The sequence below is a fragment of the Macaca nemestrina genome, chromosome 4 (assembly GCF_043159975.1).
Source record: "Macaca nemestrina isolate mMacNem1 chromosome 4, mMacNem.hap1, whole genome shotgun sequence".
In the NCBI taxonomy this organism is placed as follows: domain Eukaryota; kingdom Metazoa; phylum Chordata; class Mammalia; order Primates; family Cercopithecidae; genus Macaca; species Macaca nemestrina.
Genome location: NC_092128.1, coordinates 157,444,893 through 157,472,526, shown reverse-complemented (window position 1 = coordinate 157,472,526; position 27,634 = coordinate 157,444,893). Strand labels below are relative to the sequence as shown.

At 36.8% G+C, this 27,634-nt stretch overlaps 1 long non-coding RNA gene and 1 pseudogene across 2 annotated transcripts in view; one reads left to right on the top strand and one right to left on the bottom strand.

Annotated features, from left to right (window-relative positions):
- The window catches only part of LOC139362972 (uncharacterized), an 89,866-nt gene that overhangs the window by 48,474 nt on the left and 13,758 nt on the right, over positions 1 to 27,634 (top strand). The window lies entirely within an intron of this gene.
- Positions 86 to 21,832, bottom strand: LOC139362504 (DNA-directed RNA polymerase II subunit RPB3 pseudogene; annotated as a pseudogene).

Here is a 27,634-nt window from a genome sequence, read left to right as displayed (position 1 = left end):
CAAAAACTAGAAGAGTCTCAAGAGACACCCCCCAAATCCAGCTGCTGGCTTAAATCCCCATTCTTGCTGAAGCAGCAAGCTGCAGCTAGTTTATAGTTAGCATGTCACTCTGGATCTCGTGGCTTAATTGAGTTTGTAAATCCCTCAGCTTCTTCTTCAATCCAGTGAGAACTAAGAGGACATTGTTTAAGGACACAGAGAGCCATAAGAATTCATGTTGTAGTAAAACCTTTCTGGCTTGCCCTTGGGGTCACAGGGCACCTGTGACTCATCCTCATCCAGCTCCAAGTGCTCACTCTTGGGCCACTCCTTGGGTTTGGGGTACACTGCCTGCCTCATGGCATTGTCTGGATTGTATTCAAGTCACCCCTGCAGTAGGGTTCAACTTAACATACTCCTTGCTAAAGGATTTTTTCGTATAGGCTCAAAGTCTCAGCTCCTGGCCCTTTCTCAACTTGATGATGAGAATGTCATCCTGCTCCACGTAGTCATTAGGGTCATCATCTTGGTTCACTGGAATGACCTGGGGGCTGTTGGAGATGAGGTCTCAAGACACGACATGTCAAGTCTGCTTTTCATTGCACTGCACATCGAGGGTGAACTCCACCAAGCACTCGCAGAACTCTTCACATGGGAAGTCCTGGGAGGATAGCAGCTTGTCTACAATGTCATCACTAATGAGGAGAACTAATCTAAGTTTGCGAGCCATGAACTCATCATGAATAACTGAGGAATTGGCATCAATTTGAACCCAGTCAATGACTATTATGGGCACCTCAGCGAGAAGACACTCCGAATCGAAATAGCCACTGCCGGGCTGGTGTTCTGGATGATGAACTTGACATTGTGGGCTGGTTGGCTTAAGGCATTATGTCCCCTATTTGTGTGTGTGTGTGTGGGCGGGGGGGAGGCTAGCAATCTTTTTTAGATTTCAGTGTCTACATATTTTATAATACTTCTCAGTTTAGATTATTACTAAGAATTTTATTCTTTTTGATTCAGTTGTAAATGGACTATCTTCTTCATTTTTGTTTCCAATTGTTCATTGGTAGTGTACATATACTCAACTGATTTTTGTGCGTTGATTTTTTATCCTGCAACTTTGCTTAATTGGTTTATTAGTTCTAATGGTTTGTGAACGTGTGTGTGTCTCTGTGTGTAATTGTCAAGGTTTTCTACATATAGCATCATATTATCCGCAAACAGTGAAATTTTCTTTCTTTCTTATTTGGATGACTTTTAATTATATTTCTTGCCTAATTTCTCTGGCCTGGACTTCCAGTAGTATGTTGAATGGAAGTGGTCAGAGTGGGCATCCTTAACTGATTCCTGATCTTAGAGGAAAAGCTTTTAGTTTTTCACTGTATAGTATGACATTCACTGTAACCTGTATTATGTTGAGGTAATTTTCTTCTATTCTTAGTTTATTGAGTGTTTTTATCATGAAAGAGTGTTAAATGTTTCAGATGCTTTTTCTGCATATATTGAGATAATAATGTAATTTTTATCCTTTATTCTGTTAATGTGGTGTCTCATATTGATTATTTTTGTATGTTGGCCATCCGTGTAACCCAGGGATAAATCTGACTTGGTCATGGTGCGTCCTATACATTTTGTTATGTTCTGTTTTCATTTTTGTCTCAAAATATTTTTCTAAAATTTACATTCTGATTTATTCTTTGACTCATTGATTATTCAACAATGTGTTGTTTAATATCCACATATCTAAGAACTTTTCCATTTTCCTTTGCTTTCCATTTCATTCCATTGTTGTTGGAAAATATAATTGGCACAGTTTCAATCTTCTTAAATTTGTTAAGGCTTGTTTTGTGACTTAACATGTGATCTATTCTGGAGAAGGTTTCATGCATGCTTGAGAAAAATATGTATTCTGCTGCTGTAGGATGGAATGTTCTGCAAATGTCTGTTAGTTCCATTTGATCTATAGTCTGGTTCAAATCCTCTTATTTATTTATTTCCTTATTGATCTTCTGTCTGGATGTTCTATCAATTATTGAGAGTGGTGTATTGAAATTCCCTACTGTTATCGTGTGGTGTCTATTTCTCTGTTAAATTCTTTCATTGATTGCTTCCTATATTTGGGTGCTGTTATTATGGGCACATGTATACTTATAATTGTTACATATTCCTGGCAGATTGACCCGTATATCATTATATAATATCCTTGTCCTTCTTTGTCTTTTTGGCAGCTCTTGACTTAAAATCTACTCTGTCTGATATAAATTTGACCACTCTTGCTGTCTTTTTTGACTACCATTTGTGTGGATTATTTTTTCCATCCTTTCACTTTCAGCCTGTGTGGGTCTTAAAGTCCAAAGTGCATTTCTTGTATACAGCGTATAGTTGAGTCTTGTTTTCTTTAAATCCATTCAGCCACTATATTAGTCTTTTAATTGAGAGTTAAATTTATTTACATTTAAAGTAATTATTGATAGGAAAGGACTTACTATTGCCATTTCTTAAATTGCTTTCTAGCTGTCTTGTAGCTTTTTGACTCACTGTTGCTGTCACTGTCTTACTTTGTATTTTTCTGACTTTTTTGTAGTTGCATGTTTTGATTTCTTTCTCATTTTCTTTTGAGTATCTCCTATAGGTACTTTCAAAACTTACATAAAACATGTTATTGTTAAAATAATCTACTTTACACTGATAACTTCAATTCTATACAAAAACGCTTAACTTTTACTCACCTCCCCTACACTTTATGCTATTGATGTCACAAATTGCATCTTTTTCTATTTCCTCAGCTTTTCTTTATCTGGGAAAGTATTTTTCCTTAATTATTGAAGGATAGTTTTTCTGGATACAGTATTCGTGATTGGCAGGGTGTTTTTTTTCTGTCAGCATTTTAATATATCATTCCACTTCTCTTCTGTCTTGGAATGTTTCTTCTGAGAAATCTGGTGATAGTCTCTCGTTCATAACAAGTTGCTTTTCTCCTGGTGCTTTCAAAATTGTTTTTCTTTGACTTTTGACAATTTGATTATGATGTTACTTGGTATGTGTTTCCTTGAATTCATCTTAGTTAGAGCATGTAGTTTCTCAAATCTAGATGTCCATTTCCATCCTTACATTTGGGAAATTTTCAGCCATTATTTTATTAAGTAATGTTTCTGCCCTGTTCTCTCTCTCTTCCCTTCTGAAACAACAATAATGCAAATATTGGTCCATTTGATGGTGCCTCATATGTCCCTTAGGTTTTCTTTATTCTTTGTCATTCTTTTTTCATTTTGTGCCTCTAGCAGATAATTTCACATGACTCGTATTCAAGTTTGCTAATGTTTTCTCCTGCATATCAAGTCTGCCATTAAACTTCTCCAGTGAATTTTGCAGTTTATTTTCTTTTTCAGCTCCAAACCTTCTTTTTTATATTTTCTGTATCTTTCTTGATGCTTTATTCTGTTCATTTGTTATTTCTTTGAGCTCACTAGGCATCTTTATGACAATTATTTTGAATTCTCTTTCAAGTTGTCCACATACCTCTTTGTAGGTCCAGTTTCTGGAGATTTAGTTTATTCCTTTGGTTGAGCCGTGTTTCCTTGTTTTTCATGCACCTTGTAGCTTTATATTGGGATCTGTCACTTCTCCCAGTCTTCAGACTGACTTTGTTATAAGACCCCCACTAAGTAGCCCAGAAAGCGATTCTGGAATCCTCTGGAACTTTTTTGGCGGTATCTGGGCCTGTGCATGCAATTTCTCAGAGAGGTTTACTGTGCTTTTTGTTTCCCCTCAGGAACTCATTATCTTTTCTGATATCTGTCTGTGGCACCACATGTTCTCTGATTCTACAACTGCAAGTTTCCCACTCTCTTTTGTTGTCAGTGGCTGGCAAACATCCAGAGCATGCCAGCTTCCTCTCAGTACACTGAGTAAGGTGAGACAGATATCGGTTTCTCAGAAGCTGGTGTTCCAAGAAGCTAGAATGACAGACTCATTCTCTGCTCCTTTCTCCCTCCCTGTTGAAGGAGGAGCCTTGAGTTGTGCATCTTCTCTTGATTTTACTGAGATATGGGGGCTATAGCAAACTGCCTACTGTTTTTGTTTTGTTTTGTTTTGTTTTAAACTTTTGTTCTCAGTGGCTCCAAGGCATCCAAACTATGCTCGTTCTGTCAGTGCTCCAAGTGAGGCAAGACAGAAATTAGTCCCTTGGGCAACCCTCTGAAGAGCCAGAGTGTCAACACATGCTCCACTCTTATCCCTCCTTGCTAAGGAAGAAGTCTTAAGTTGTGCACTTCTTCACCCAATTGTGCCATGCTGTGCCAACCATATCAAGCCACCTGCTGCTTTCCATTGTCCTCAGTGATCCCCAGGCATTCAAATTGTGCTAGTTCTGTTGGCACACCAATCAAGGAAGTCAGAGACCAGTTTCTTGGGCAGCTCTGTGAAAAGCTGGGATGTCGGAGGCATGCTCAATTCTTTTCTCCCAGAGGTAACAGATGTGAAAGAGGCATTCTGTCTTGGCACTGAGCTGTGCTAACTTGGGGGAGAGGCTGACACAGGTAAATGAAATTGCTCTTCTTACTCAACTCGATTTGACTATTCCCTACTTTGTGCACACTTGGAATACTACAACATCTTAATTGGAATCTGGAATTCAGGTAAAAATGTTTAGTGTGTCCATTTGTGTGCAATTAGTGTTTCTGAGTGGGAATGAAGGCTGGGACTTCCTATTCAGCCACATATAGTTAATTATGTGGATAATTAACTTTGTTCAGATCACTCATGTTATCAAGAAACTAACCATTAACAAAACTCTCACTTGAAAAGTATTTTTCTGGAAAAAATACTTTTTTATGTAGTGTCTAGGTGTACAATCTCTCACTTGGTATGGAGGAAGTCTTGTTTACGTTGAAATACATAGTATGAATAGGATGTAATTAGGTAAAAGGGGCTATATCCTGGGCTCTTCACTTGGAAGCTTTAATTTCAGCAATTTGAACGGATCTCTCATTGTTCTGAAGCATCCCTCTCCCAGGAGAAGATGGTTGGGTTTAGTGTAGGGGTGAAGACATGTTCGGAAGAGGGAATTTTTACTTAGGGATTGCAGAGTTAAGGTTTTAACAATATATTTCCAACTTTTATGATACAACATACAATTTTTGTCATTTTAAGGGAAGATAATAAATTTTATGTCCAGATATTCAGAAAAGGGAGGAATTGTTATTTTGTTTATATGGATTTTCCTCTTTCTCGTTTGCTCCCCTTCTTGCTGGGAGCTCCCACATCCATTTCCTTCATATTGGTCTACTTGTTGCCATCTCTTCCTGTTGAATGCTTTCATGAATTTTATGTTTCCCCTTGTAGATTGTCATGCAAGCACTGCTTATTATTTCTTGTTTATCTTTCTTCTCCAGTGACCATTGTGTTTTCCTTTTCTCCTTTATCTGACCCTCCCTTTCTCTTCTTTAGAATAGTTGCTTACTGCTTACAGGAGTGCTTTGAATGCTAATGCTCTAACTCAGACACTGATTTTTAAACAGAATCCAAAGATTACATTTGAGGCTGGCCTGACTCAGTATCTGCCATATGCCACTAAAATAATCTATTGTTTATTACTGTTTTATTGTGTTCTTATACAGTTTTATACTGCTTGGGTGTGATCTGGCACTGTTAGCTTTATCCACTTCAAAATTAACCAAGCCATCTGGAGGAGTATAATTTAGAGGGGTAGCACATGGGTTTGTGAATGCTGACATCTTGATTGTGCTCTGAGGGTGTCTCTTATGTTTCTTCATACACCAGTTTCACCCAAATAAAGCACAAAAATTAAATCACACATCTACTCTCACTTCCCCACATATACATTTTGCAGGCTTCACTGAAATATCAAGAAAATGAAAACAATAGACTTTGGAGTTCCTTTAAATCATAACAAGTTTATGGTATTTAAATATATTCAAGCATGAAGTGATATTTAAACAATGCCTTGATGGTTTTTTCCCAATATAATTTCTCATATTTTTTTCTCATTTTATTGCCAACTATTTTATTTATTTGTTTTCTCCCTCCCTTTCTTCCTCTTTTTTCCTTCCCCTTTCATTCCTTTCCTTTCTTCTCTTCTCTCCTCTCCTTTTTTTTCCCTTTTTTTCTCCTTTCATCTACAAATTCTTGTGAAGCATAAATTGTTAGCCAGAGTCAAAGATTTCAGTGATGAACAAGATGGGCAAGGAGATGTCTGGTAGGAGGACACACACAATATATAAAGACTTAAATAGTAAACAAGATATTATTTTCTATACTTAGTTTAACAAAAATAAGTTACAGTTCTTTGAAAGCGATTGATGGATGAGAGTAAGGTAGCTATTTTTCTACAGAAAGTAAAGTAAGGCATCTTTCAGCAGGTAGCATCTGAGCTGACACCTAAATAACAAGAAATAGTCAACAACAAGAGGACCTAGGACTCAGTATTTCAGGCAGACAAACAGCAAATGTGAGCTTCACAGGGTTGAAGAACAATCTAGGAACAGTGAATGAAAGGAAAAAGGAAAAGACAGGAGTTTAAAGAGGTAGGCAGGGTTCCGTTCATGTTCACAATGCTGAAGGTCACGAGGAAGGGGTTAGATTTCATTCCAGTTGTAAGAAGAGACTATTGGAGGATTTTAGGCAGGGAAGTGATGTGATTTGATTTATGTTTTAAAAAGATCACTATGACTTCTGCATAGTGGATGAGGAAAACAAAGCAAGACACATTAAATGGTTTGTCCTAGACTACAAAGTCAGTCACAGAACAAGAACCCTTGTCTTCTGACTCCAAATCCAGCCCTTTTTATCATTTACCTTGTGACTTCATCATTTTCTATTTTTTAAAAATCATTTTGTCCTCCAGACATGATCTTCATTTCTATCTTCTCAGATTATTCTAGCAGTTACTAAATTACGTTTTTATTTATTCTTCTCACGGATTGACCTTGCTAAATTATGGAGGCATGTTGTATCGTCTTTATTAAGGTATGCCCTTTAGTAAGGGTATGCTTAGGGCAGGTTGTATGTATAATTAAATGTAAAATTATGACTCTGCAATAAAACACAACAGATTAATAACTTTCCTACTGAGAGGAAACTGAAAAGTAGGACAATAGTAAAGGAAAACTAATTCTTTATGTTTGTAAGTGATTTTCATCAATGGCTTCCACCAATTCTATTTAATTTTCCAAATAAATAAAATTTAATTAACGTTTTATTTTCTTTTATAAAGTCAGCTCTTGTCTAGAGAAGTTTGGGGGTGAGGGGGATAATCCATGCATAATTTAAAAAGTGGAAATTTTAGATGAAGCATGGATACTGTGTTTCTATCTTAATTTAGATAAAGTAAAACAATGAAACTGTGACCAGTCTTCGCATTCATTATTTTTTCATTAATTTGTTTACTCATTCATTTCTTCATTCAATAAAACTTTACCACATTCTTATGTGCCAGGCATGGAAACTCTCATGTATTTGACTTCTGACATGCTATTCTTTTTTTCTTTGTCCATTTCTTATTCCATTGGATAATTTACTTCCCTGACTCTTTCATGTGTCCTAACAGTTTAGCTGTGAAGCCCATCTTGCATATCTATGCAGATTAAACTTGTAAAATCATGTTTTCCCCTGTCAATCTCTTCCTATGCTTCCCGAGCTCCCTGTGCCCACACTCCTCTCCTTTTGTTGGAGCAACTTGATCTTTACTGACACATTCAAGCCCAGTTCATTCTCTGAAACTTGTCCTGCCCTTAGTCTAGGGTATTTAAGGAATCCTGTCTGAGTAATTTGCAGGACATGACATCAAAAGTCAACCTTACTGCTACTTCTGCTTGTGGTTCCTTCGTTTTCTGTTTGAAATAATGATGCATTTTCTTTTCTCATTGGCTAGCTCTCCATTTGAAATTCTGTTTTCTCCCAAGTAAAGCATTTCATTAGGCTGATAATCCTAGCTTAAACTGTAGTCTCCTATCTGGGCCAGACTTCTCCATCTAGTCTCTGCACATCATTTATTTTGAACACTTCTGTCTGTGTTTCACTACAGAGATATTACCTTAGGTGAGACACTATTTCTTGCTGTATAAGCTGAGAAATATTCTAAGGTATTTCTAGACGTTCATCTCCTACTCAGAGGAATTCACTACAATCTGTTCATCTTCCTAGTTCCCTCACCATACAGACACTGACATCTCTAAGATCACAAATTAATTTCTTTTTGGCATATTCAGTGGGCTTTTATCAAAGGCTCCCCTATGTTAGAATCTCTGCACATGTATCTTCTGTAATTCAGGTTTTTTCTGGTTTTCATCTCTCCTCTGGATCCTTCATGGGTTTCATCTGTGTGGTTTTTCCTTTAATATTGATGTTTTCCAGGCTTCTGTCTCTAAGTCATTGGGCAAAATATTTTTTGTTGATACATGATAAATTTAAATGTGTTTGTGGTACATGTGACATTTCGATACATTCACATAATGTGTAATAACCAAATCAGGGTAATTTGGATATCCATCACCTTAAACATTTATATTTTATTTATGCTGGAAACATTGTAATTATTCATTGCTACCTCTTTTGAAATGTACAATAGGTTATTGTTTACTATGATTACCAATTTACTTAATACTAGGGATTATTTCTTCTATCTGACTGTATTTTTATACCTCACTTTATCCCTTTCTTCTCCCTACCCACTTATCATTTTTAATACTCTGTGGGTGATCTTGTCCAGTCTCTTGTTTCAACTGCTGTACAACCCTGCCTTAATCCCCATGCTCTGCATTTATATATTCAACCTTCTGTCAACCACTTATCATCACATGGATCCTAATATTTTGAAATCTGAATGTGTCATCTTCCCTCTAAATTGCTCCTCTTCCTAAATTGCTGTCTAATCCTTTTCCTTTCCCACAGTTCCATATCTACCCATCCATAGTTCTAATACTTTTAATGCTTAAGTGTTTCTCAACCTTTTCTGCTCTTTTTCTTTTATCTCCACTACCTAATTCTGGCTGGATCATCAGCGCTGTCTTTACTACTCTATCTGCCTTTAGTTTTGTCACATTTAAGCCTGTCTTCTACACCTCTGCTTGGCTAAGCTATCCCTTTCCACTGCCTCTATTGCCAGCTCTCTTGTAGTCATCTTCACCTCAATGCCATTTCTCCATTATTCCAAGATGACCACTATGACGCTGGAATTCTTGCCTAATCTCTCCCTGTCGTGCTGAGTTAGGCGTCCTTCAGCTATACTCAAGGATATTACATGAATATCTATATTATCTTAATCATCTGCTCCTTTGCATTTTCAATGTTACCTTGCCTACCACTCCTCACAAAATATAGCTCAGGTATCACTTGTGGGCTGCTTCATTTTCCACTACGTTTATTTCAATAAGGAGGTAATATGGATGCTCTTAGTATCTTGGCACTTATTTTTCTTATTCTTTTTTTTTTTTTAAGGTGTTTCACTCTTGTTGCCCAGGCTGGAGTGCAGTGGTGCAATCTTGGCTCACTGCAACCTCCATCTCCTGGGTTCAAGCGATTCTCCTGCTTCAGCCTCCTGAGTAGCTGGAATTACAGGCATGTGCCACCATACCCAGCTAATTTTCCATTTTTAGTAGGGATGGGGTTTCACCATGTTGGTCAGGCTGGTCTTGAACTCCTGTCCTCAGGTGATCCACCTGCCTTGGTCTCCTAAAGTGCTGGAATTACAGGCATGAACCACTGTGCCTGGCCTATTTTGCTTATTCATAAACATCCTACTAAACATTTTAGAGCTAGTTGTATTGGGAGGTTTATTTTCTATGTGGATGGAGCAGTTTAAAAAAGCAGAAATAAGTGAAATCTTCCAAGTGATTTAAAAAAATTTTTAAACCCATATTTCCACCTATTACAATGCAAAAATATTTACTATAGATGATGACTAGCCTTCTTTATGACAGTTATTTTAATTTCAAAGGAATTAAAAGAATATAACTTTTCTTGAAACATTTGCACTTAATCATGCTGTCAATTCATTATATGATTTTAGATTACTTGCTTAAAGTTTCTATTTCTTCTCCATTAATACTAATTATTCCTAATAATTATAAGAATTAATATTGTATCAAACTTAGAAATTCTGCTATGGAAGCTATTTTTTATAGTGTATTATGATTAATTCATACCATGCCCATGTAAACTTTTAATTTTTAAATGTGACACTACTTATCTATTGAATACTTGCCATGTGCTGGGCACTGTTCTTGAATGCTTTATGCATAAAAGCACATTTAATCCCATCATAGCCAAAAAGTGTTATTACCTTGATTTTACAAATGAGATAACTCAGATGTGCAGACCTTGAGTAACTTGGCCAACCATACCTGTTATGGATCGAATTGTGTCCTCCCAATATTCATGTGTTGAATCACTAACCCCTGATGTGACTATATTTGGAGATAGAGTCTATAAGGAGGTTAATAAGGTTAAATGAGGTCAGAAGTGTGAGGCTATAATCCAGTAAGACCTATGACCTTCTAATAAGAGGAAGACCCACCAGGCATGCACATGCACAGAAAAGAAGACCGTGTGAGGGCACAGCAAGAAGATGGCCATCGGCAAACTAAGAGGAGAGGCCTCATTAGAACCCAACGCTGCACCATGATCATGGACTTCCAGCCTTCAGAGTTATGAAAATAAAATTCTGTTGTTTGTGCCACCAAATCTGTGCTATTCTCTTATGGAAACCATAGCAAAATTATACAATACCCAACAAGCAAATAGCACAATGGAATTAAACCCATAAAGCATGGCTTCAAAGGCAATGCTTAACCACTATACTGCCTTTAAAAATTGTCCTAACCGTTCAAGTTCAATTACAGAAAGTGTATAATAATTAGATGTTAATACTTTTATGCTTAACTTTATATTCTATTTTAAATGCTTATTTTCTTTTCAATAGTTAATATTTTCTGGACAGCAATTCTGGACTATTTTCTAAATTCTCTGTTTTCTAAATTCTTATGTCATGCCCTCTGTCATAAGAATGTTTATACCCTTTGATCTTACTTCTAAAAATAAATCCTTAAAAGGTGATATGGTTTGGCTCCGTGTCCCCACCCAAATCTCATGTTAAATTGTAATCCCCATTGTTGGGGGATGGATCCAGAGGAAGGTAATTAGATCGGGAGTTGGATTTTCCCCTTGATGTTCTCACTATAGTGAGTGAGTTCTCAGGAGATCTGGTTGTTTAAAAGATCTGGTTGTTTAATACTTCCCTGTTTGCTCATTCTCTCTCTGTCTCCTGCTCTGACGTGGTAAGATATGCTTGCTTCCCCTTCACCTTCCACCTTGATTGTAAATTTCTTGAGGCCTCCCAGCCATGCTTCCTGTATAGCCTATGGAGCTGTGAGTCAATTAAACTTCTTTTCTTTATAAATTACTCAGTCTCACATAGTTTTTTATAGAAGTGTGAAAATGAACTAATATAAAAACTCGGTACTAGAGGAGCTGGGCATTGCTATAAAGACACCTGAAAATGTGGAAGTGACTTTGGAACTGGATAATGGGCAGAGGTTGGAACAGTTTGGAGGGATCAGAAGAAGACAGGAAGATGAGGGAAAGTTCAGAACTTCCTAGAGATTTGTTGAGTAGTATTGACCAAAACACATGATATGGACGATGAAGTCCAGCTTAAAGTGGTCTCAGATGGTGATGAGGAACTTATTGGGAACTGGAACAAAGGTCACTCTTGCTACGCTTTAGCAAAGAGACTGGCAGCATTTTGCTGCTGCCCTAGAGATCTATGGAACTTTGAACTTGGGAGAGATGATTTGGGGTATCTGGCAGATGTAATTTCTAAGCAGCAAAGCATTCAAGAAGTTACCTGGCTGCTTCTAAAATCCTATGGCCATTTCCATAAGCAAAGATAACTTATATTTAAAAGGGAAGAGGAACATAAAAGTTTGGAAAATTTGCAACCTTACCACGTGGTAGAAAAGAAAAATCAATTTTCAGGGGCTAAATTCGAGCCTGCTACAGAAGTTGCATAAGTAAAGAGGAACAAAATGTTAATAGCCAAGACAGTGGGGAAAATGTCTTCAAGATATTTCAGAGACCTTTAGGGCAGCCCCTTCTATCAAAGGCCTGGAGGCTTAGGAGGGAAAAAAGGTTTCATGGGCCAGGCACAGGACCCTGCTGCTCTATGCAAACTCTGGACAAGGTACCTTGTATCCTAGCTGCTCCAACTCCAGCCATGGCTAAAAGAGGTGAAGGTACAGCTTGGGTCATTGCTTCATGTGTTGTTGGACCTGTGGGTGTACAAAAGGAAGGAGTTGAGGTTTGAAAAACTCCACTTGGATTTTAGAGGACGTATAGAAATTCCTGGATGTCCAGTCAGAAGTTTCCTGCAGGGGCAGAACCCTCATGGATAACCTCTACTAGGGCAGTACAAAGTGGAAATGTGGGGTTGGAGCCAACACACAGAGTCCCCACTGGGGGACAGCCTAGTGGAGCTGTGGGAAGAGGGCCACTGTCCTCCAGACCCCAGAATGGTAGATCCAATGACAACTTGCACCACAAATCTGGAAAAGCCACAGGCACTCAATGCCAACTTGAGAAAGCAGCCACAGGGCTATACACTGCAGAGCCATAGGGGCAGAGCTGCCCAAGGCCTTGGAAGCCCATCCCTTGCTTCAGTATGGCCTAGATGAGAGACATGGAGGCAAAGGAGGTTATTCTGGAGCTTTAAGATTTAATGACTGCCCTGATGGATTTCAGACTTGTGTGGGGCCTGTAGCCCCTTTGTTTTGGCCAATTTCTCCCATTTAGAGCAGGAACATTTACCCAAAGCCTGCACTCCCATTGTATTTTGGAAGTAACTTGTTTTTTACTTCACAGGCTCATAGGTAGAAGGGACTTGGCTTGTCTCAGATGAGACTTTGGACTTGGACTTTTGAGTTAATGCTGGGATGATTTAAGACTCTGGGGGACTGTTGAGAAGGCATGATTGATTTTGAAATGTAAGAAGCCCGTGATATTTGGGAGAGGCCACGAGTGGAATAATATGGTTTGTTTCTGTATGCCCGCTCGTTCATGTTGAATTGAAATCTCCAGTGTTGGGGTAGGGACCTAGTAGGAGGTGATCGGATCATGGAGGCAGAATTTCCCCTTGCTGATCTCATGATAGTGAGGGAGTTCTCACAAGATCTGTTTGTTTAAAAGTGTGTAGCACTTCCCCCTTAGCTCTCTTCTCTCTCTCTCTCTCCTGCTTTGCCATGGTAGGATATGCTTGCTTCCCCTTTGCCTTCTGCCATGATTGTAAGCTTCCTAAGGTTTTCCAGTCATGCTTCCTGTATAGCCTGCAGAACTGCTCTTTTCTTATAAATTACCCAGTCTCAGGTAGATTTTTGTTTGTTTTGTTTTTTGATTTTTGTTTTTTTAAGATGGGGTCTCACTCTGTTGCCCAGGCTGGAGTGCAGTGGTGTGATCTCGGCTCACTGCAACCTCTGCCTACAGGATTCAAGCGATTCTCCTGCCTCAGCCTCCCGAGTAGCCGGGACTACAGGTGCGTGCCACCACGCCTGGCTAATTTTTTTGTATTGTTAGTAGAGATGGGGTTTCGCCGTGTTAGCCAGGATGGTCTTGATCTCCTAACCTCATGATCCACCCACCTTGGCCTTCCAAAGTGCTGGGATTACAGGCGTGAGCCACTGTGCCCAGCCAGGTAGCAAGAAAATGGACTTATACAAAATTTTATAGCAGTGTGAAAATGGACTATTACAAAAGATAATCAGAGTTTGAAAAAATAATTAATATTTAATTACCTAAATAGTTAAATAAGTTATTATAACTTTATGAATATAATGTAACTATTGAAAACCATCTATTTGGAGACTATTTTATGATATGAGAGATGCTTATAATTTTGTATTTAAAATATTACAATATTGTATATACAGCACCATTCCAATTTTGTTAGTCACCAACAGATATTTGCATAGATGTACACATCTATACATATTTTGCCTAATGTACATATATTTTGCATATACATATTTTATATGCTCATTTATCCATACATAGATGCATAGTAAAAGACTAGAGAAAAATATACCAATATCTGAAAAGTAGTTAACTCTAGTGGTAGATTATGTGTGATTTTTATTATCTTCTTTATAGACTTTTTGTATTTCTCATATTCAGAATAAACAACAAGCTTGTATTAGTCTGGGTCCTTCATAGAAACAGAACAAATAAGATATTGGAGAATACATACATATGTGTGAGTGTGTGTGTAAACTGGCTTACATGATTTTGGAGGCTGAGAAGTCCAGACCCAGGAGAGCATATGGTGTAAGTTCCACTATGAGGCTGTGCACAAAGGCAGGAAAAATTTAATGTCCCCAATCAATGACATCCAGGTAAGAGCAAGAGCAAATTCTCCCTTACTCCACCTTTTGTTTTTATTCAGTCTTCCAATATATAGGATGAGGTCCACTCACACTGGGGAGGGTGATCTGCTTTACTCAGTCCACCAAGTCAAATGTTAATTTCATTTAGAAACACCCTCACACAATAACATTTATCCAGATATCTGAGCACTTCTTGGCCCAGTCATGTTCACACATAAAATTAATAATCCCAGTGCTTATATTGTTTTTATAATTAGAAAACTCACTTTACATATTCAGGTGCTTCAGTGTTGGGTGCATCTATATTTATACTTGTATATCTCCTGGATTAATTGACCCCTTTATCATAATATAGAGAACTTCTTTGTCTCTTGTGACAGATTTTGACAGAAAGTCTATTTTATCTTGCACAAATATATCCACCTCTGCTCTCTTTTGTGTACCATTTGCATGGGATATATTCTGCCATTCATTTACTTTCAGTCCACTTACATTCTTAAGGCTAAAGTGCTTCCCTTATAGTTGGCATGTTGTTAAATCTTGTGTTTTGTTTTGTTTTTTTAACCCCATTCACTACTGTGTCTTTTGATTGATAATTTAATCCATTTACATTTAAGATAATTACTGATCTGCAAGAACTTACTGTTGCCATTTTATTATTGCTATTTCCTTTGTTCCCTTCTACCAATCTTGCTGTCTTCCTTTGTGATTTGATTTGTTGAATTTTTATAGTGTTATGCTTTGATTCCTTTCTTTTTATCTTTTCTGTATCTACTAGAGGTCTTTTCTTGGTGGTTACCGTGGAGTTTATACATAACATTTTATGGTTATAACGTTCTATTATAAGCTAATAACAGCTTAACTTCAATTGCATACAAAGTCTCTACACTTTCACTCTGCACCCCCGCCATATTTTATGCTATTTATGTCACACCTCATATCTTTTAATTTTATAAATCCATTAACAAATTGTTGTAGCTATAGTTATTTTTTATCCTTTTGTCTTTTATCTTTTATACTAGAATCACAAGTTATAGTCTTTGAAATAAAATAGATTCAGCAATTTTTCTCAGTGAGTTTTGAATTCCTCCAAATGAACTCTGTCAGTTTACTGTGAGACAGCCTCAAGCTGCTCTAGGCTCTATGGTTCTGGAACACTAGTAGTTCCTTATTATCTCAGTGAATGTTGTATTTGAAACTAAACCTAAAGGGGGACTTCTGTGTTATTTTCTCCTTCAGATCGTGTAGACTTCAGTTGGCAGAGTTACTCAGTATTATTTACTTGGAAAATCCTCTGTAACCTAAAATTCCTAGCTCTTCTGACACTAAGGATGATAATGGGACACCGAAATCGTAGCTGCCTATGAAGGGCTGTCCCTCTACCCCATCATTCCCTCTGAGTCTGATGCTATTAGCCACTTACAATCTTAATAAACTAAATATTTTTTGGATATTTGGATTAAATTTTACTAAAGTATTTAATAGGGAAGAATAATATACTGCTTTTACAGTTTAAGTATACCTTTTTCATGGTTCTATACCCTAGAAAACCAATTATATGCCTCTTTTTTAATGTGTTCTTTTCATACAATATAACCATGAGCATCCCACACCTTGTTTCTTCCTCATGGCATGCATTTTTGAAAGCATAGTTTGTTTTTAATCATATATAGTGTTACTTGAAGAAACTTACTCTTTGCCTATGCTCATCTCCAGCATTTTAAATTCATAACCTTAATGCTACCTTAATGTTGGTTTTCAAAATTCCAAAGTACTGTAAAAAGAAAGCAAGAAAGTAAAAAATAAAATAAAATATACAGAAATGTGGAAGGAAATGCAACCAGTTTGGAGAGAAAACAGGGCATGAGTGTGAGATTTGTAAGAGTAATCTCTAAGAATCCAGCTGTAAAATGGCATGACTGAAGATATGATGTACTGGTGATTGAAAATATCATATATTTTACATTAAGAAAATTCAACATAGATATGGGATCAATTTTATTTCTTTTCCTTCCAGGAGATTCATATATCTGTAGAGTTTTTTAGAAAGAAAACAGAGAGAGGAACCAATCTACATTCTAATACTCCTGTTTCTAAGTAATCTAATGACAACTCTTATAATTAAGTTTTTTTTAAAAGTCAATGTGCTGAAATGGGAATCATGAGATCATCCAGCCATTTAACATCTCAGTTACATAAGTGAGACTTCTTCTTAAATTAATTAACCAGGGAGGGTACACACAGAAAGCACAATGAGTCAAATCTTTTCATCACAAACTTAGGTTAGCTGCATAGTTTTGAGCTTTTTGGAAACTTGTCAAAATGAGTTTTTACCTATCACATTATAAGTTGGAAAAAAAAAACTAGCATTACAGAGTAGCCTCGTTGAAATGAATTTTCAGATAAAGAAGGATTAAATACAACAGTTGGTGAGGAGTTTGCTGAAACTTCTTGAAATTTATTTCTTCAAATTTTTCATGCATTCATTCAATATATTTGAGTGTCCATCATTTATTAATAACCCATTCGTTCATATGTTATATTAATTAGCTGTATTAATTTTTTTAAATGGACTTTACTTCATTATTTGAAATATTTTAGGTGGGGTGTACTAACTGGGAAGGGAATTTAAGTGTGTTTACTGGATAAAGCACTTGCCTTATCAAATACAGCTCACCCAGTACACAGTGCAAGTAACACACAATTAAATACTTCAATCATAGAAAGTGACTTAGAGAAGCAGAGATCAGAGAAACAACTCATATGGAATTATTTGTTACACAGAAATTCTATAAGCGAATCAAACAAGCATTGTTTTCCTAGTGAATATCTGCTAAGACATGGAGATAGCTTTGTCATAGAGAATTATCTTAATGGAAATTTCAAGATTTTAAGCTAGAACACAAGCAGGGAGGTAGCAGAAACTTCCAGGAACTTGGAACAAATAAGAGTACCTTTTGTTTATAGAATTTGTACTTTACAAAATGAGTTCACACTCATCGTTTTAACAACACTGCAAAGTAGGCATTGGGAAAGCTAAGCCAGAGATTTTAATTAGAAAGAACAGCATGGGGTAATTTGGTAGTTTTAAAATTGTATTCTAGATCAGTGCTTCTCAAGCTCACTGTGTACACATACCACCTGGGGATCTTGTCACATGGTAGCGTCTGAGTCACTGAACCTGGAATGGGGCCTGAGATTGTTCATGGCTTTCATGCTCTCAGGGGATGCGAATGGCCACTTTGAGGAGGAGCTTTGAAAGAGTCCTAGGAGTCACAGTTTTTATTGCCTGGTGGGGATGGGAAGGGAGGTGGGAGAAGTCAGGTGGAAGTCCCTAAGGTTCTTGCTTCTCTTCACCACAGTGATATCATTTCGATCTGATAATATATTAAAGTTGCACATGGGGCTTTACTTGAGGAATTTTTTTTTATACTTACTATATTTTTTTTCAGTCTTTGAAACCAAAGAATTGTTTTCAAAGTCTTGGGGGAAAAATCACTAGGTTCCCATCATGTCTCTGGCAGTATCTAGCCTCAGACTCACTGAGGGTGTTTGCTCTTCGCTAAAGTGAGTGAAATCAAAAACAAAATCTCCAAGACAATAGCCACCAATATTATAATTTCTACATCACTTCTAAAGTAAAACTGCTAATAAGTAGTAAGTCAGAGGTTAGCCCCAGATCTTCTCTGTCCAGGGATTTTGACACTGTATCACATGTTTATTCAGATGTTTCTATCAGTCAGGAAACAAATCTGGCCCTTTTGTTCCAGATGAGTAATAGAGGAATCATTGCCTTTGCTAGAGGATTTTATTTAAGAAAAAAATTAGAGGGTAGTAGCACCTGTTGGAAAAGAGAATGTGATGAGAAAGGAGAAATGCGTGCCCCTTCCTATTTATAGGTGATTCTTGGTTATCTGGGAAGATGCAACATCAACGAATCATAAATATGGAATGGGGAGGACCTGGAAGATTTTCTAATTTGAGTATAATGTTGTACTTACAGATGTTAAGGAAGTAGTCCCACGGTGACCCAGATAGTTAGTGGCAAATTAGAGTAGGCCTTGGATCTCCTGATTCTTATATGAATTCTTCTGCATCTTTTTTAGTCCTGTAACAAATCTCCCACCAGTACTAGTAATATAAAGTCGTTGTGTTTGGTTGAAGGTTTCATATATTTTGTTTTTCCTTCACCCCCTGCCTCCAGTTCTCCTAGTACGCCTGTTATTTGATGAAGATGATATAAATAGGAGCAGAGCAGCACATAGTGTAACCATGAAAGGCCAAAGAGTATACACTGGGGGCCTGAATGTCAACCAAATTGCATAATCCATGTTTATCTTCGTTGTAGAAATTGCCATAACCATGAGTTCTTTAGATTCCTTGATGTTCTTAGTACATCCTGGTGCAAGAACCCCTCACTGAGATAGTAGGGAAGGAGTAGAATTTTGTGATAGGGTAATGTGAAGCCATGGTGAAAATAAAAGATGGCATTGAAGGAGCTTTTGTATATACAATAAAAAAACTTAATTCAATATTTTAAAATTTTGTTATTAATATACTTATTACTTCAGCAAAGTAGACAGTATTTATTGAGAAGTTAGTACCCAGTAGACCCTGTTCTAATGCTTTATAGATCTAATATCTTTTAATTCTCAAGTGCATCCAGTTTCAAGTGCGTATATTGACAGAGTGATAGCTAAAAAATATGGAAAAGACACTTCACTCATAGGCTTCTGCCACTACCAGATTGATTTTTCACTGACTCCACAGTTGTTCATCTGACTGCACCAAATCATGTGGTTTCTCGGGCATCCTGTGACCCATCTTGGTCTGTCACGTTAGACCTCTCACCTTTTATCTGGTCTTGAAATATACAGCCTGCAAAGGCCTCTGAGGTCTACGTTTTATTGTTGTTGTTTGGTTGGTTTTTTAGGACACAAAGAACTATTTAAAACACATCACTATTTTCTGTTTGTTTGTTTTTTTTTCCACACATCCCCTAGATCAAGTACAAACAATAGAGTACATTTTATTTTAGGTGTACTAATTCTCAATTCAGTATTTTTGACATCAATGATTGAAGTGTCCTAGATTTAGCTGTTATTGTTCCACTTTAATTTTTATTTGCTACAGGAGCATGATGGTTCAGGTTAAAGGATCAAACTAGTTGCTTTATCAGATACACCCTTACATTCCCTTTCTCATGCAATACTGAGCTATCAGGCACAAATGTTAAACTTAAAATATCTACGATGTTTCCTCTGAAAAAAGGAGTTCTATGAGGTTGAGAACTGCTGTGTAAAATACTGTATATTACTAACCTGTCAGAATGTCTATGTGTTTTCTATCTCAAGAATACTGATATTAGAGAATGCCAATCTTCCCTCCATGAAAGTTATTGTATGTAGGTTTTACCTAGGATATATCAGGGACTCAAGATTCAGCACTGAATGCAACAGATGATCCTGCCTTCACAGAGATAACATTCCAGTGAGAAGATATACATTATAATTGTATGGACATGGATCATATTCTTCTTAGTCCTCTCCCTGTTTCCATCTGCTTCTTTGATAAGACATTTTATTTCCTCAAATAAAATTTCCCTGAAGACTCCAGGAATAGTATCAGGTTATCAGTAAGATTCATTTGGAATTTACACATTTGTCATTTTGTGTTGTCGTCTACCTTTTAAAAAATGTGCAAGTGTCCATGTATGTTTATTGTGGCACTATTCATAAGAGCAAAGACTTGGAATCGACTCAAATGCCTGTCAATGACAGACTGGATAAAGAAAATGTGGCACATATACACCATACAGTACTATGCAGCCATAAAAAAGGATGAGTTAATGTCCTTTGCATGGACATGGATGAACTGGAAACCATCATTCTCAGCAAACTAACACAAGAACAGAAAACCAAACACTGCATGTCCTCACTCATAAGTGGGAGTGGAACAAAAAGAACACATAGACACAGGGAGGGGAACATCACACACCAGGGCCTGTCAGGGGTGGGGGACTAGCGGAGGGATAGCATTAGGAGAAATACCTAATGTAGATGAAGTGTTGATGGGTTCAGCAAACCACCGTGGCACACATGTACCTAAGTAACAAACCTGCACGTTATGCACATGTGCCCCAGAACCCAAAGTATAAAATATATATATATATAAAATTCATATGTAATATGTATTATTCATATATATATTATATATAGATGAATGAAGGTAGATTTTACTTAATAAGCTAATTTCTCATAGTCTATATTATTTCTTATATTTATGTTATTTCTTTTAGTCTATATTATTCTTGTAGTCTATATTATTACAACAATAAAACATATATAAAGTTGAAAAAATGTGCAAGTGTCTTTTCTCCATAATTAGATTTTTTAATTTCTAAGGGCAGGGATCGCCACCTACATGGTTTTATTACATTTTATTTTGCAAATATTTACACATACAAGGAAAGTATAAAGAAAAATAAAGTGAACACCAGCTTAGCAAATAAAACATGGCCTGTACATTTGACGTGCCGTATGTATTCCTCTCTGATCACGTCTCATTTCTTCCTTGCCTCTAGAGGGAGCCACTGGTATTTATCTTCCACTGTGTTTTAGTACAATAACTGCAGGTCCTCTTAGCTGTATATAACATCCTTCTGTAAGTTTTAAAAGTTTATATGCAGAATCTTATACCATATTGTTGTATGTTCATTTGACATTTTCTTCCAACATTTATGTTTACGGGAATCCTACACATTGTCAGTCATGCCTGTAGTATATTGCTTTTCTCTGCTACATATTATGTCATTATTTGAGCATAGCATAATTTATTTATTCTCCTGTTCTTGGACATTTGGATGTTTTCCTATAATTTTCTAATCTTCTAAGTCTTTATATCCATAATGTCTTGTGGGTGAAAGATATTAAAGACCACTACATGATTTTTATTCCAAATTGTAAGCCATCATCGTATTACCTTCTCCTGTTATGGAGATCAGTTCATCTCATTTAGTTTACTGGATGTTTTTCAGTTTAAATATGTCTTCATGGTAAACCGGAATAATGCCAAATCCAGTGACATTCCTCTACAGTTTCTAATAGTTAGATTTCAAGCTGAGATCACAAGCAGGAAGGGTGACAGCTAGAGTAGAGATAACATTTTCAGGGTCATTTCAGAAAAGGAAAGGTCCAAATAGAATTGGATTAGGAATTGAAATATGGTGCCTAACCTGTAGTGAGCCACTGCTGCTGAATGTCCTTTTTAGGCAAACAAACATTGTTATTGTGCAGTATTTCAGCATCACCTTCTGGACAAGACTGAACTCGTGAGTTATTTGTAAATGAATTACAACATTCACAGGTCTTTTTTTCTATAAGGAAACCTTCCAGAATTGTTTTAGAGGCAGCCGTTGGCTCATGGTTCATGTAACTCAGTGCTCTAGAGGACAAACTCATAGGCGCCAAAGGACAAGGGAAGCTGGTTTCCACTCCATTGTGTGGGAGATGGGTAAATGTCTGGGTTTTCCGGCGCAACTTGATTTAACCTACTGGGCAAGCCACAGAATTGGCTTAGGACTGTCAGAGTTTCTCAATATTAAATACAAATCTTGTAGAAAATATAAAAGTGCCAAGAAAACAAAGTAGTTTCATTAATGACTGGTGTCCTCCTTTCCTTATATTTCAAAGTTGTGATACAAATCAAACAGACAATGTAGAAATTCAGATGCCAGTGAGATGTTTTTGTTTGGCATTTATCTCAGCAAATGAGGGAGTGATGTCATATCACAAGAGAGGTGCAATGATAAGTGTGAGAGCAAGTCATCCCTTAACTAGGGAAGATTAATGTGCTGTTCCAAAATGGAACTATTATACATGCTGTTTACTCAATAGAAGTATGAAAAGTGAACAAATGGAGCTGTCAGACAAAGTGCTGATGACATACAAAATATTGAAATAAACAGCTGATGATGCACGAAGCATTGAAAGACACATTGATACCCCTGTCAGCTTCACTGCTCATTTATTTCCATGTAGTTGTCCTCTTCTGAATGTGATACAGCTTTTGCCGTTAAGAACCTTCCATACTGGGTCTTTAGAGTGACAAAGTCAGAAAGTTGGGCAACTTTCCATTGGCTATAAATTAATAGAGATAAATGAAAAGATTTAAAAAAGATAAGTCAAATCAATTATCATGGTTTATGAGGAACAATTTTAACTGGCAATTAATTATATAAGCAAGAATGGTAATAGAAGTAATAGGCTAGCTGCCGAGAAACCTGTTGTCTTTTTCAGTGCACTCAGGACGAATACATTTCTTAGAATTCTTTGCAGTTGAGTTAGGGCCATGTGCCTAGTTCAGACAAGAACTGAAAGTCAAACCCAGGCTTAGTACCTAATATCTCTCATGAGGTCTTTCATTTGCTTGCTCTGTGTGTGTGGAAGTGAAACCCTCCCAACTGGCAGAACCTTATAATGAAGGAACTTAGATTCCTCCGGTATCCTTTGAAGGAGAGACATCTCCGAAAGCTGCCCAATACCTTTGGACTTCCTATGAGCAATAAATAAAATGTTATTTTATTCAAACTGAGATATAGGTATTTGTTAGAGCAGCTAACATTTCTATCTTAATATAGTAATCAAATAAAGTTCATTCAAACTCATATTTTTGTCTTAGACTATCTGTAAATTCATTTAGCTACTATAATTTTAACTGGGTCTTCCTACATTTGAATTGAAATAAATCACAAGTAAAATTTAAGAAAAATGGAAAATGGATTTAAGAAACAGGACCTTCCCACTCATCTGAGAGTTTTAATTTCTGTTTCTCAGAAAACTTAGAATTTCTTAGAATTTAGATCACTCCTTCGTAAATAATTTTTTGAAGTTTCTAAATCATTTTGGCCTCTAAAATAGAATATACAGTTAAAAATGAATGCTAGTTTAAAAATGTTTTGTTATGGATAAAGGAAGAAATCATGAAAGACTTTAAAATGTGCCGAAAAGGTTATGTTTACTCATACACTCTGGGTTCTCCTGTTCCATGACTATTCATGGATTGTCTCTACCTTTTGTTGTCTTTGAGCTAATTTACAACTCTTTCAATTGTATGTGACTAACAGCAGTGCAAACGATTCTTATCCATAGCCATACAAATAAATTTTGCCCATTGGAAATACAATTAATCTCCTTCTCCAAATCCTTTTCTCGCTCCCACAGAATGAGTCATTTTGTATTCACTTGTGCATTTATTTAAGCATTTTTTTTTGTACGTGTAGTACTTTGATTTCGTCTTTGAAGGGCTTGTGACATTGTAGAGGTTTCCTCATTAATTGGTGAATTAAATAAAATCTTTTATATATGTTTATCTTATTGTATTGGATGGATTAAACAACAGAACTTTCTTTTTTCAAGTTCTGGAGACTAGAATTCTGAAATCAAGGTGTTGACAGGGCCATGTTCTTTTTGAAACCTAAAGAATCTTCTGTTGCTTCTAGCTTCTGCTATTTGCTGGCTGTCCTTGGCTTACAGATGCATCATTCCAATCGTTCTCTGCCTCCATTATCATAGGGCCATCTTCTCCCTATGTTTTCTCTGTCTCTTCTCTTAAATGCACTATTCATATTGGATCAAGGGCCCACTCTACTCCAGCAAGATCTCATCTTAACTAATTACATCTGCAATGACACTATTCCCAAATAAAGCCACTTTCTGAGGTGCTGGAGGTTAGGACTTCAACAGACTTTTTGAGGGGACACAATTCAACCTGTAACAATTTCTTACACTAGAAACTTGGTTCATCCAATCTATTTCTTTCCATTGCAATGTAAGAAAATAATTTAAACAACAACCTCACAGACACTAAGTCTGATAGTGTCTCCCTGATTTTGATCTAATAAAAATCTTGGTTGTACTTGACATATGATTTTATTTGCATCCACTTTTATATAGGAACTGTCTTTTACATTATTACTAAAGTAACCATCTTTTGATCACAGTTCATTCTAAATTTCTTAGAATGTTTCTTGCTCAGTCTACTAAACTGAGATGTAAACCCAGCAACTGCTGTGGACTCTGCTTTACAATATGGCTTGGGGACAAGAAGGACCCTGTGAGTCTGTGCTAACACAGTGGCCACAAGCCCCATGTGGCTACTGAGCATTTGAAATATGACTAGTATGACCAAATTTTAAATATTGTTTATTTTTTATTAATTTAAGTTTAAATAGCTACATGTGGCTGATGGCTGCTGTATTGGACAGCACCTCCTAGAGTAGTGCTGCCTTATGGCACTGGTAAAAATGCTTCCTAAATGAAGTAACTGAAACCTGACTCAAACTATGTAAAAAGGAAAGAAGGAAGGAAAGAAGGAAGGAAGGAAGGAAGGAAGGAAGGAAGGAAGGAAGGAAGGAAGGAAGGAAGGAAGGAAGGAAGGAAGGAAGGAAGAAGGAGGAGGAGGAGGAGAAGAAGAGGAGGAGGAGGAGGAGGAGGAGGAGGGGGAAGGGGAAGGGGAAGGGGAAGAGGAAGAGGAAGAAAAAGTAGAAGAAGAAGAAGTTGTCAGGATATATAGTGAGTCACAGACCTCAAGAACAGAAATTTATCTGGGACCAGGAATAATTAAAACCAGGTACCCAAATGTCTTCAAGACTCTTGGCTCTGCTTGCTGAGCATCTGTTCACTTGATATTTGTACGAGAGTGATGATTGTGTCCTCTTTTAAAAACTACCCTTTAATAGTTTTGAAGTTTCCACCAAGATGCCCAGTGAATTCATGTAACATAGTCTGGTAGGCCACACTGCTGGAGAAGTGCACCTCACAGGCAGCCTAAGCCCAGACACCTCTCTTCTTGATTCCCAGAACTGACTCACAAGCAGCAATAGAACTATAAATTTACTTAACCTCTGTTTCTGTAATTCCTTTTCTTTTCTAACGATTTCGTGTTTTGTTTTTGTTTCTGGTCTGTTCATGGCCAATGAGTTATGCACTGGTGGTAGCGATAATTGGGAATTTGTTTTTACGGTCTGATTATTTGTGATCTCTGAAGATGGTAGATAGAGATATATTCTCTGTTGGGTAAGAAACAAGAGGTAAACTAGTTTACTAATGTTTTTGCTTGTTTGTTAATTTGTTTATTTCTGTGCTTGGAATACTTAAGAATTTTGTCACTAGAAAGGAGTATAGCTATTTGATATTTGAACTGAGATTTTTGTGTTTCTCTGTTTACAGTTGACCTGTGGCTAAAGTTTTAAATCTGAAACTATACAATCTCGGAGACTCTGTATGTTTATATTGCTATAATTCAGAAAAGAACTTTAACTCTTTGTGCTAATGTAAAAGATTTTCCTATCTTTAGATGACATTTAATTAATTAGACTGCAAAGCCTCTAAAGTTACAGGAGCTGTATTCTGAGTAGATTAAAGATACATGAAAATGAATATTACTAAAATGTCTAGGAAAATAATAAAAAATAAACTTCTAATAATTTAAATGTGCTTGAATTAAAGCATTCTTACATGAGTTAACTTGGAAATGGTGTAAGAACTCCGATTTCTATAATAAAGGTAAATCTTTGGTAAATGAAACTAGATCTATAATTTTAGTTTACTAGCAATACAGGTCTTCTCCTTTTTATCAATGCTAAGTAATGTATAAGCATGCATTTTACTCTATTTAGGTTTGTTTTTCTTAAACTTACCCAAGTTTACTGATCAAATAAGTTAACATACTATTATATAATGTTTAATATTGTAAAAAGGACGCATTTGTATATATTTGATTATTCTAACAAAGTTTTATTTGAACAGTAATTGTGTTATAATGTGCCAGCTGGAAGACAATTTCCAAGCTCTTGGACTGAGTGGATTGCATTAAATTGATTAAATTGGATTGATTTGTGTGGATAATCTTTGGATACCCAGAAATTTTCAAGTAATGTGGAATATTGAAATAATGGTTACCAAGCATAACTGTATGTGCATTCCTTTTTAATGCTACAGAAAGGCTATTATCTTTGTCCCTGTTAATGGAGGTTCTCACTTTTGTCTAACTAAGAAAGTGTAAACTGGGTGAGGTGGTTCATGTCTATAATCCCAGCACTTTGGAGGTTAAGGCAGGAGGATCATTTGAGTCCAGGAATTTGAGATGAGCCTGGGCAACATAGGTAGACCCCATCTCTACAAAAATTAAAAAATTAGTTGTGCTTGGTGGTGCAGGCATGTGGTACCAACTCCTTAGGAGGCTGAGATGGAAGGATTGCTTGAGCCTGGGGGGTTGAGGCTACCGTGAGCCATGATTGAGCCACGAACCACTGCACTCCAGTTTGGGTGACAGACCAAGATCCTGTCTCAAAAAAAAAAAAAAAAAAAGAAAAAAAGAAAAAAGTATAAAAGGTATTTGTGTGGCTGTTGAAAGACATATTCTGTGTGCCCATGAGCTTCGCTAATTGGCTAAAATACTTATATATGACAGACACTCAGCTACTCTAGCTTTCTCTGTGAGAATTTATTAAATGTTAAAATTAACACAAGTAATAGAAACTGCCCTTGAAGCGATGATGACCCAAAAATGAGCTGTGCATGGATTTTAGAAGAAAAAAAGAGGACTTTTGTTTTAAGGTAACAGTTCTCAGGCTTTTGAAACCTACTGAGGAACTCAGAGAACTTTTGCTTCTGTGAGCTATACATATCAATATTTATCATATTCAAAATTTAAACAACTTTAGACATTTATGGATTCATTTAAATATAGCCATGATGAATACATTGCATGCTAACATAAATATCTTAGTATTATTATGAAATAAGTTTTTACTCGTGAGCCTCCTGAGATCTGTCCTAAAGTAAAATGCCAATTTATTCCAGAATGTGAAAGAATATAAAGAAGATTGAAATTTGAGAAGTGATTTTTTTAGGCCGAGCACGGTGGCTCACGCCTGTAATCCCAGCACTTCTGGGAGGCCGAGGGGAGTGGATCATGAGGTCAGGGGATCGAGACCATCCTGTCTAACACGGTGAAACCCTGTCTCTACTGAAAATACAAAAAATTAGCTGGGCATGGTGGTGGACGCCTGTAGTCCCAGCTACTTGGGAGGCTGAGGCAGGAGAATCACCTGAACCCAGGAGGCAGAGGATGCAGTGAGCTGAGATCTCGCCACTGCACTCCAGTCTGGGTGACAGAGCAAGACTCCATCTCAAAAAAAAAAAAAAAAGAAAGAAAAGAAAAGTGATTTTTTTCCTTATGGTTCATAATACTTGAGCATA